Source organism: Cibotium barometz, unplaced genomic scaffold, assembly GCF_041138505.1.
Source record: "Cibotium barometz isolate CiBa-2024 unplaced genomic scaffold, ASM4113850v1 ctg203, whole genome shotgun sequence".
Lineage (NCBI taxonomy): Eukaryota > Viridiplantae > Streptophyta > Polypodiopsida > Cyatheales > Cibotiaceae > Cibotium > Cibotium barometz.
In genome coordinates this window covers 1719332-1729765 of record NW_028229432.1, presented here as the reverse complement: position 1 = coordinate 1729765, position 10434 = coordinate 1719332, and positions in this window count along the sequence as shown.

The window sequence follows — 10434 nt, the reverse complement described above, 5'->3', positions numbered from 1 at the left end:
AGGAGCTGCGCAAGACCTCCCAATTCTTGGAGGAAAACCTTCTACACCCCACCACTCCTGGAGGCCAACCCCACTGCCCTTTGCCCCCGGCAGCCTGGTCTAATGAAGGACCTTCTACATCACTCTCCCAAGTATCCACCAACAAGTATACGATGGACATGCTGTGCTGGGTCTAGGCCGGGTGTTCTTGTTCCTGACAAGCATTCTTAGAAGGCATCTGCACCTCACAAGGAACCTGGTGACTTCTATGACTGAGTACATGCAGAGGAAAAATGAGCAGGTTATGGCTTGCCATTCAGCCATGGTTCTGGCCAGAGTCGACCTTGTACAACAGTGTCAATAGGACCTCCAAGCTGCTCTGAATGCTCACACAAATCCAGAAGCCAACCTAGCAAAAGCCTCAACTACAAGCTCAATTGCGGGAAGCTAAGAAAGAGTGCAAGTCAGCTAACGCAAAATGCTTGGAAGCTAAGAAAGAGTGCAAGTCAGCTAACGCAAAATGCTTGGAGAGAAGCTAGCGAAATGCAGCACATTACTCAGGTCGCCAGGAGAACATTCGTGTCACTTGCTAGGCCTCCAAGCAAGTTACAGAAGAAACGCTAGCGCATGGAAGGAGGAGCAATTGTGGACCGCCAAAGAGAGAGCCAGGAGAGAGCAGCCTCTGCAACTCGAAGGCAGGCATCAGTCATCACTACTGAACATAAAGTAGATGCCTTCGTGGATGCTGCCACCGAGCTTCTTACCCTAACCTACCCTCCATAGAACCCTGCCACCATACTCGAACTCCATTATCGTGCCCTCCAACTTAACCTCCTTCATGATAACATCTTCACCATCTCTTCTCTCTCCTACATTATCACCAAAATTCCCCCGCCTTTCATCAATATGTTGATCGCCTTCTTTTTCTAGGGCTAAATCTCGTTTGACACTCCCACTACCCTCTTGACTCTCCTAGTTCATCCTCTTACATCCAACCTCCTTACTTGGCCCACATCCTGGAACATGGTCAAGCCATAGAATCTGATGCCTCAGTTGAGCTAATAGTGCCCCATGGCCTCTGTCCTTTTCCTTATGCTTCTTCAAAGTCTCTTACTACATTGGCTTGGATGGAAGGGTAAGGGTGGAAGAAAATCCACATGGCCTACAAAGCACTTCATCGTCAGGCACCCGATCCCTACTCCCCCCCAAGGGCCTATAAGTCTTGTACAACAGTGTCTACCAGCTGGAAATCCTCGCCCGTTTCCCACTGCTATCATGCAAAGCACTTCATTGTTAGGCAGCCCATCCTTACCCCCCCTGGGCCTATTAGTCAGCTCCAATTGGGATTTGGTGAGGCTTTTCACTCTTCCTCCGGCCACACTACATGGTGAGGCTTGAAAGTTAAGTACGGGTGGCTTGGTAGAGGTGGAGCTTGATAGTTGTGTTATGAGTGCAGGTACGGTTGGGGTATGTGCATTTATCGAGCTAAAACCTCTGAGTTAAAAATGCCGAGCTATAATTTTCCACATGCATTAATTCATATATTTATCAAGAAATTATACAACATACTAGAAAAAAGGGTTCGCAGGGATACATGTTCACTAGAATTTCTTGGCATGGCCCACATGACCTCCATATCCTCCCTATTTACTTGTAGAAAGTACCTAGGGAAGAGTCCCTTGCATGGCTATGTTCTCCATTACATTACCATGACCTCCTTTTCCTCTCTATTTTCCCCTTAGGGAAAGTACTTGAGGAGGAGTCCCTAAGATAGCAAGATCTCATCTGTTGGCACATGAACTAGGATAACTTGGTGTAAAAGAATGCCTTTTTCAGCCATATATGCATGAAATTCCTTGGACATATACCCCCCCTCCCCCTCGATCTCAATGAAGGGTGCCAACTTTACATTCCTATACATTTTCAGCCATGGATACAAAGTGCCTAAAGCACATAAAAACCTCTGACTTTTGCTTTAATGAATACACCCAGCTATCTGGAGTAATCATCAATAAAAGTGACGAAGTAGAGATATCCCCCAATAGATGGTGTCCTCATAGGACCACATACATCACTATGTATAAGCTATAATTTCTTACCAACTCTCATAGATCCATCCTTTGGAAATGATGTCCGATGCATTTTACCAAGAATACACCCCTCACATACATATCTAGCAGGGGTCTCAAGAGTTGGCAACTCAGACACCATATCATGCCTTTGAAGGCATAATAAACTGCCATAATTTACATGGCCAAATTGTGCATGCCCCATAATTTTGCATCACTCATAGCACGAGTCGTAGAGACAGAGCAAGCATCATGGTGCAACTTCTCAAATACATCCATCTTGTATAGGCCATGAAACAAGGTACCTGAGGTAATGATAGAATAACCATCATTTCTATCATGAACGATACATCTGTCATCCACAAATTTCACCATCAAGCCTGACAAGGTTAAAAGGCTGAAACTGACACCAAGTTCTTCTTAATGCCTGGCACATATAAAACTTTAGAAAGAGTAAATGTGCCCCCATTTGTAGCAATGAGCACAACTCTACTAACTCCTTTGTGTGACAGGATATGAGGAACCATTTGCACATGTGATGGTTTCTACACTTGAGATAGATTATAGAGATGAGAACAATTTTTTTGCGAAGTAATGTGCTTACTAGCAGCACTGTCAAAGTACCAAGCATCCGATTCTACCACTGTACCACTGACATGCATACATCATGAATAAAAGGGTCATAACTACAATGTACAGTCCATGCCCAATCATCTTGAGCAAAACTTGCAAATTCCTTCTTCTCTGCAATTGGTGCAGATGCATCAGCCACAACCATGTCGGATTCTTTCTTTTTCTCCTTCTCTAGCCTTTTCTTGCACTCATTTATGTAGTGCCCTAGTTTCCTGCAATATTGACACTTGCCCTTCTTTTTAGGCTTATCACCTTCTTTCTCTGCATCCGTACCTAAGGATTCTAATTTTGGCTTATAGCCACCATGCGAAGAAGCTTTACCTTGCCTTTCTGACTGGCAACAAATGCTTGGTCACCAACTCGCATAACAAATCTTCTTTGCCTAGACTGCTCTTCTTGCAAGAGTACTGAAACTAGCTCATCAAATGTAAGGGCATTTGGATTTCCCTTCATCATGAGTCTAAGGGTAGAGGCAAAACTCTGATAAGAATCCGGCGCAATGCATTGAGAACTGTGGGCACCAATGCACTATCAAGATATATCTCATCCACACTAGCGAGCTGCTCCTTAAAATCTTTGATCTTGGTCAAGACGCTGTCCATTGAGTCTCCCTCATTCATGTGCTCAGACTCCAAGTGTTTGCGGGGGTAGATATGCAACACGTGCTTCATTGCACACTTGGTATAATTGCAGCAAGTGTATCCCATGCCTGTTTTGAAGTCTTACATGACCGAATATGAGGAATAATGCTTCGCTTCACAACAAGTACAAGCAATGCATGTGCCTATGCATCTCTTCCATCCCATCTCATTTGAGCATCAGTGGGAGGTACTGGTGGTGCATGTGGAGGAGCCACATCTATATTAGATTCTACTTTAGATGTACCTACAGCACTTAGTTGCACTAGTAATTATGAAACACGACAAGCTTCACTACCACTCATCACATTCCAAAGGCCTTTAGTAACCAATACATGCCTCATTATATAGGACCACAATGGGTAGTTAGTCCCATCAAGTTTGTCCTCCTTAGCAATAGACAACATGTTGAATACATCACTACTGCCAGCCATGACTGTCTACCAAATGCAAAATCTTTCAACACACTGCAAGTACTCATGAATGCAACCCGGATGGCTGCCACCCAACTGATTGAATCACTTACAAAGTGTATTAAAAATAACACAGAGTAGAGAATAGAGTGTTATTGGCGAAAGTATAATTGTTGATATTGTTGTGAAGACACTGTAGATGCTGCTGCTGCACAGCCCAAACACCCAAAATCGAGCAGCACCAATCCAAAATGACACCTCTCCAGAATGTCTGCAGAAACCTTGCGGTGCCCAAAACCAACCCGAATCGCACCGTGGACCCCGAAAATTACTGTATACTTCATATACAGCATCTCAATCAGAGACAAAAAAACATGATCGTGAGGAGGGAGGCAGACTACTAGATCAAGTGTCAATGAAGCTAGCTCTAATACCAATTGTTGTAATTAGGGTTAGAGTTGCAACAATGCAATTTATATGGTAGTGATGTGTGTGAACACACTTAGGATCACTGGGGTACTTTTTCCCTCACTAAGAGGTTTTTTTCTCCATGCGTATGTGCACCCTCTTAATACTCATTTTGGGGTGTGTACTTATCTTTGTATATTTGGCACACATTTGTTGATTCTAATCTAGTGAGTTTGTGTGCTCTCAAGCTTCTCTATCTTGTGTGTGTGCATTGTTACAACCCTAACCCTAATTCCAACAATAATCCCACGAGCCCACGAAATCTGCTCATTTTTGGGTCTTCATCAGACCTACAACACACATATGGACAAGTTTTCTGACCTTGCAGCACCTCTCACCAACTTGCTCAAGGGCGTGAAGTCTTTTCACCAGAAAGTGTCCATTATGAGCAAGACTTTAGAGGCATTCCAAGCAATGAAGAAAGTTGCCTCTAAGTCACCAATTTTGAAGTTGGCATCATGGGATGATCCTTTTGTTGAGGTGATTATAGATGCCAAATAACCTAGCCATTGGAGTTGTTTTATAGCAAGATGGTAGGCCAGTGGCTTATTATAGCTGCGCAAGTTGAATAATGCTGAAAAGAATTTCTTGGTGTATAAGCCAAAGAGTTTTTGGGGGTGATGACCACCCTTAAACATTAGAAGAACTTCCTTTACGGGAGAGATTTCACAATTCAAAAAGATCGCCAAGCACTTAAATGATTGCAAACCATGCCTAGTGCCCAAAATGGAGTGAAGAAATCTAGATGGAGGCAATTGTTCCAATAATTTGGGGGAATAATTGAATATGTCCTTGGTAAGAACAACACTGTTGCCAATTCTCTTAGTTGAAAAGGCACAATTTAAACATTGTAGGAGTCCAATGTGCTGGAAATTCAAGGCAAAGACTTGGACAGTATCTGGATTTGGAAGACTTTAGGACTCAATATCATTTGGCCCTCAGTTCAGAACTAGGTCACTACAATGTATAGGATGGTTGGTTGATTTTCAAGAACCATCTTTGTGTCTTAAAAGAAAAGTGACAAGTCCTTCTTCATGATGCTCATGATTCTCTTGTCAGAGGTCATAGGGGTATCAATAGTACCTTGGAGAAGCTAGAGAGGTCATTCTATTGGCCGAAAATGTGACGGGATCTCTACCAACATGCCCAATCATGTCAGATATGTCAAAAGGTGAAAGTTTCACCACATATAGCAGGGTTACTTTATCCTTTGCCTATTCCCAGAGGGACCTTTTCATCAACGACATTAGTATGGATTTCGAAGCCCCTCTTCCAACCTCAGTTGGATCTAGAAACACACAGTGTATGATAATTGTGGACACATTCAGTAAGTTCTACATGCTCATTCCATGCAATCACATAGCCAGAATGAAGGACATAGCTTGCTTGTTCATTTGGCTTTGGTATTCCATTGGTGGTTTGCCATGGACAATCACATCAGACATTGTATGATAATTGTGGACACATTCAGTAAATTCTACATGCTCATTCCATGCAATCAGATAGCCATAGTTGAGGACAGCTTGCTTTTCATTCGGCTTTGGTATTCCATTGGTGGTTTGCCATGGACAATCACCTCAGACAGAGATCCTATTTTTGGAGAGCATTGTTTGACAATTTTGGAAATAAGTTGTAGCTATCAAGTGTATACCATCCACCACAGATAGATAGCCAAATAGAAATATACAATCAATTTGCCTTTGACGTTCTCAAATCATACTGCCATGACCACCAGTAGACATGGGAATAATATCTTCCATTGGTTCAGGCAATCCTAAATGATACTCACTATTGGCTAGACGCAATTGAGACAACATTTGGTTTTCGGCTCTCATCTCTTTTGTGACGAGACACGTATCACCATCTCTAGAGGACAACAAGGCAATTGAAACATTTTCAAAGATCACAGAGTCAGTTAAGGAGCACCTTGCCAAAGCTCAGGAAGCTTATACCCGGCAAGCCAAAAATCCAGGTGAGATGTCAACTTTAAGGAAGGAGATTGGGTATATCTCCGCAACATGAAGCAACAACTAAAGCTAAAGCAAGTGGGAAAGCATTGTCCCAAGATTTCATTCCAAAGTTTCGGCCCAATTCCCATCATTGAGAAGTTAAGTGATGTCTCTTTAAAGTTAAAGTTGCCAAAAAGTTAGACTATGCACAATGTCTTTCATGTTTCTTGGTTGCAACCATATGTAGGTCCAGCATTGTAGGATGTATTTGAAGAGCGACAAACCAAATATGATTGACGAGGCAAAAGTCATAGAGCCGTAATAAATTCTCCTCCATAGATTGTAGGATGTATTTGAAGAGCGACAAACCAAATATGATTGACGAGGCAAAAGTCATAGAGCCGTAATAAATTCTCCTCCATAGATGGAAGCATGGTTTTTTTTGAAGAATATGACAATTTTATATGAAGTTTACGGACCAAGGAATCCATGAAGCAGTATGGTTGGATGAAGAGTTCTTTCAGGAGTACCCCCAATTATTAGCAAACTATTTGGAAGCCGTGAACCTGTCATCAAGATAAGTAGGAGAAAATGTCACATGTAGCCTGCATTCGGGTACACAGTGCCACACTGGCATGATCATCATCATTGCAACATTTGTACAGAATTAGTACCTTTTTCTAAGAATATTTATTGTATGTCGTGACCCCATTGTGAGCCCTCAATCTAGGAACAATCAGGCACGAGCTACATAGGTCAGTCTCCAAGCCATAGAGGTCAGTTTTGAGAGTCAGTCCTCTTAACCTAACTTGGAGAATTCATGAGATAGAGCATGTGGCAGTCAGCCTTAGCAGTAGGTTTTGCATCAAAAGCATGAAGTAGTCAAGAAGGGGCCATGTTGCATGAGAAGCATGCCTATGGGCCAACCAAAGGCCCCCACAGCCCATGGCTATAAGTCTTATTCGGCAACCTTGTGGGGCTGTTTATAGCCCTAGACCACACAAGGGACCAGTCAAACAACAGCACAAGCCTTTTGTAGTAGGCGGCCAACATCCTAGATGGACAGTAGCAAGTATTTTTGTCCAATCAAAACAAGTCGATAGTAGCCATACTGGCTAACTAGTAGCAATTGTTCATATAAAAGAAGACACCTAAAATCATCATCAATCATTAGTGAGGCATTCAACAGTAAACAAGCCCACAACATCATATCAACTCTATGCAAATATTGAAGCTCCTCTTCAACATATTCAGCCAAGCATATGTGTAGTCCTACAGCTATCCTAGACTTGCATAAGTGGGTTGAAGTGCCTCGGATTGGTGGATACTTAGCCGACATACGGTCTTTCTCATCCTTGCATGTGGTAGTCATATCGCTAGTTCTCAAGCATTGTACAACATTCTCTAAAGAATTAATATAAGGAAATACTCCTACTTGCCTAGGGGGCTTCAGTGGGGGTAATTGGATCCAATACTGTTAAAACCCTAAGATCTCTCTAGATAATTGTTATGCATAAACATGCATAAATCAGGCATAAACTCATCCACCCAACCACCCCTGAGCCCAAGTGATGCACACATGAATTATAATGAAATACATCATACCTTTACCTTGATGTCTCACACTCGGGGCCTCGCCCACGGATATCCGGACAAAAGACTAATCCATCGGTTCTTCCAAAACCGAACCCGGAAAAACTTCCCTTGCCCGGATAGCACGTGCGATTCCTCCAGGATAACTTTTCTCTAACGTAGTCAAAAGCCCTAACTAATCGAACTGATTTGAACGAACCCGTAAGTCCCATACTTAGATCAGGGAAAATATTACACTTGGATCATAGAGACCAACGCTTTTTTCCTCATTGAGAGGCAGAGCCGTTGATTCTTTTCCATAGAATAATTTTTGTTCGGGATTTACTTCATCTATCGTACCATAACAGAATTGAGTCTCAATTTAGGGATCCATCAGTCCAGCCTAACCCCATCAGACCCATGGGTTAGCCACCACTGTAGTGATGGAATCCAATTAGGAATTTGGTTAAGTTTTGTCCTGGGTACTAGGAGAAAAGTGTTCCCAGGACCCCTAGCCAGATATTCATGCAAACTTAAACTAGTCACACCACTTACACACCCAATATGAAATTACCTTTTTCACAGAATCAGATATCTTTAAAAACAATCATTTAATGAAACCATTGTGTCACTGATCATAATCCTCAAAATCTATGGTTAAATCCTTATTTCCAATCATTCCTTCATCAGTGTACTTATGGCATCATTGGCAACCAGAACGCTCACCACCTGTCCACTCAGGGGCCTTTTCGATAGTTCTTAGCTCATAGGTAACCGGTAATATATTCACATATCAACATGGAATCTCCGTTGAAGATCAATAAGATCAACCAACGGATCCATATAAAAGAGCCATGGACTCATCCGTTGAGGACCAGCAAGGTCAATCAACCAGATCCATGCCCGAATTCACAAAACAACTCTTACTTCTTATTCAATATCTTCCTCGACGTACTTGTGGGTATCTTTGACGACCCAGAGCCCGAGCACCGTATGGTCAGCACCCTGTAGGATCCTTCGCAAGCAGAGGTCACCTAGCGCTTCACTCATAGGCCGCTTCCTTGGTCCCTCATCCATCGTACCGGAAGCTCACCATTTAAATCGAACCGAGGCTGGTCAAGACCTCGGTTGACCTTGCTACGCGAGACCTCCTCCATTGACTCGCCATCAGCTATTGCAACTTTATCAGCTAGGTCTCCAACCACAACCTCATTCACAAGACGGTCAAAATGCTTCCCCAGCATTCTTGACATAAACAGTCATTTAAAAACAGGTCATAAATACAATTTCTATAACGAACTCTCGTCTTTCCACATTAATCCACATTCATTTTATATAAATTCCCATTCTCATCCAATCACATCATTTTTCATCTCATCACTTCTTTCCTCAATTATCCTCATCAGATCTCATCCACTCACATTTACCCATACCCACATCTCATCACATCACATTCATTCACATCACATTCATTCACATCTCATCCATTCAGACCACATCACATTCATTCACACCTACCATAACGAGAAAACATTATGTTTGGATATCCATACCACATAACATGTATACATAAAGGGCAATATTTGAGAGATTAACACATCTCATTCAGACCACGTCACATTCACTTACGTCCTTACATCTCATTCAAACCACATCACATTCACACATTACATCTTATTCAGACCACATCACATTCACTCACATTACATCTTGTTCAGACCACATCACATTCATTCACAACACATCTCATTCAGAACACATCACATTCATTCACATCACATCTTATTCAGACCACCACATCACATTCATTCACAACACATCTCATTCAGACCACCACATCATATTCATTCACATCTATCCCGATTCACATGACATCACATCCACATCCCATACCATTCATTCTCATCCCGATTCACATGCCATCACATTCATTCACATCCGGATTCACAGGCTATCACATTCATTCACATCCCTTATCATTCATTCGCATCCTGACTCACATGCCATCACATTCATTCACATCCCATATCATTCATTCACATCTCTTATCATTCATATCTATCCAATTTACATCACATCTCATCACCTCTATTCTCGTTCATATTCATCACATTCACATCCACATATATTCTTCCACATACATCCACATCCATACTTATCACATACACATCCACATCTATCCTTTCACCTACATCTACATCCATCCTTTCACATACATACATCCACTTCCATTCTTCACATACATCCACATCCATTCTTCACATACATCCACATCCATCCTTTCACATACATCCACATCCAACCTATATCCTTCATTTACATCCTGATTCACGTGACATCTCATCACTTCTATTCACTAGAATTCCCCCACACTGAGGTGTCAAAAATGCATCATTTCCTCTAAATATCTCTTCTTTTTTAACTAATAACCTTGTCCTTAGTCAAGTCTTCATCTTATGTGAGTATTTACTCATTTTTGGGAGATTTTCTACATTTCTTCAATTTATCTCCTCCCTACATTTGGATTAATCTAATTGGCCCCTCAGAACCTTAATCTAAAATTTTCAGAAAATCTGGACCCTTGAACAGATTATAATTTATTTCTAATGCACCTTCTGAAACCGTTTTTGAACTTCTATTTCAGGGGAATTTATTTTAATAAGAAGAGATATTTTTCCATCCAAAAATATCTAAAAATTGAATAACCTCTTTC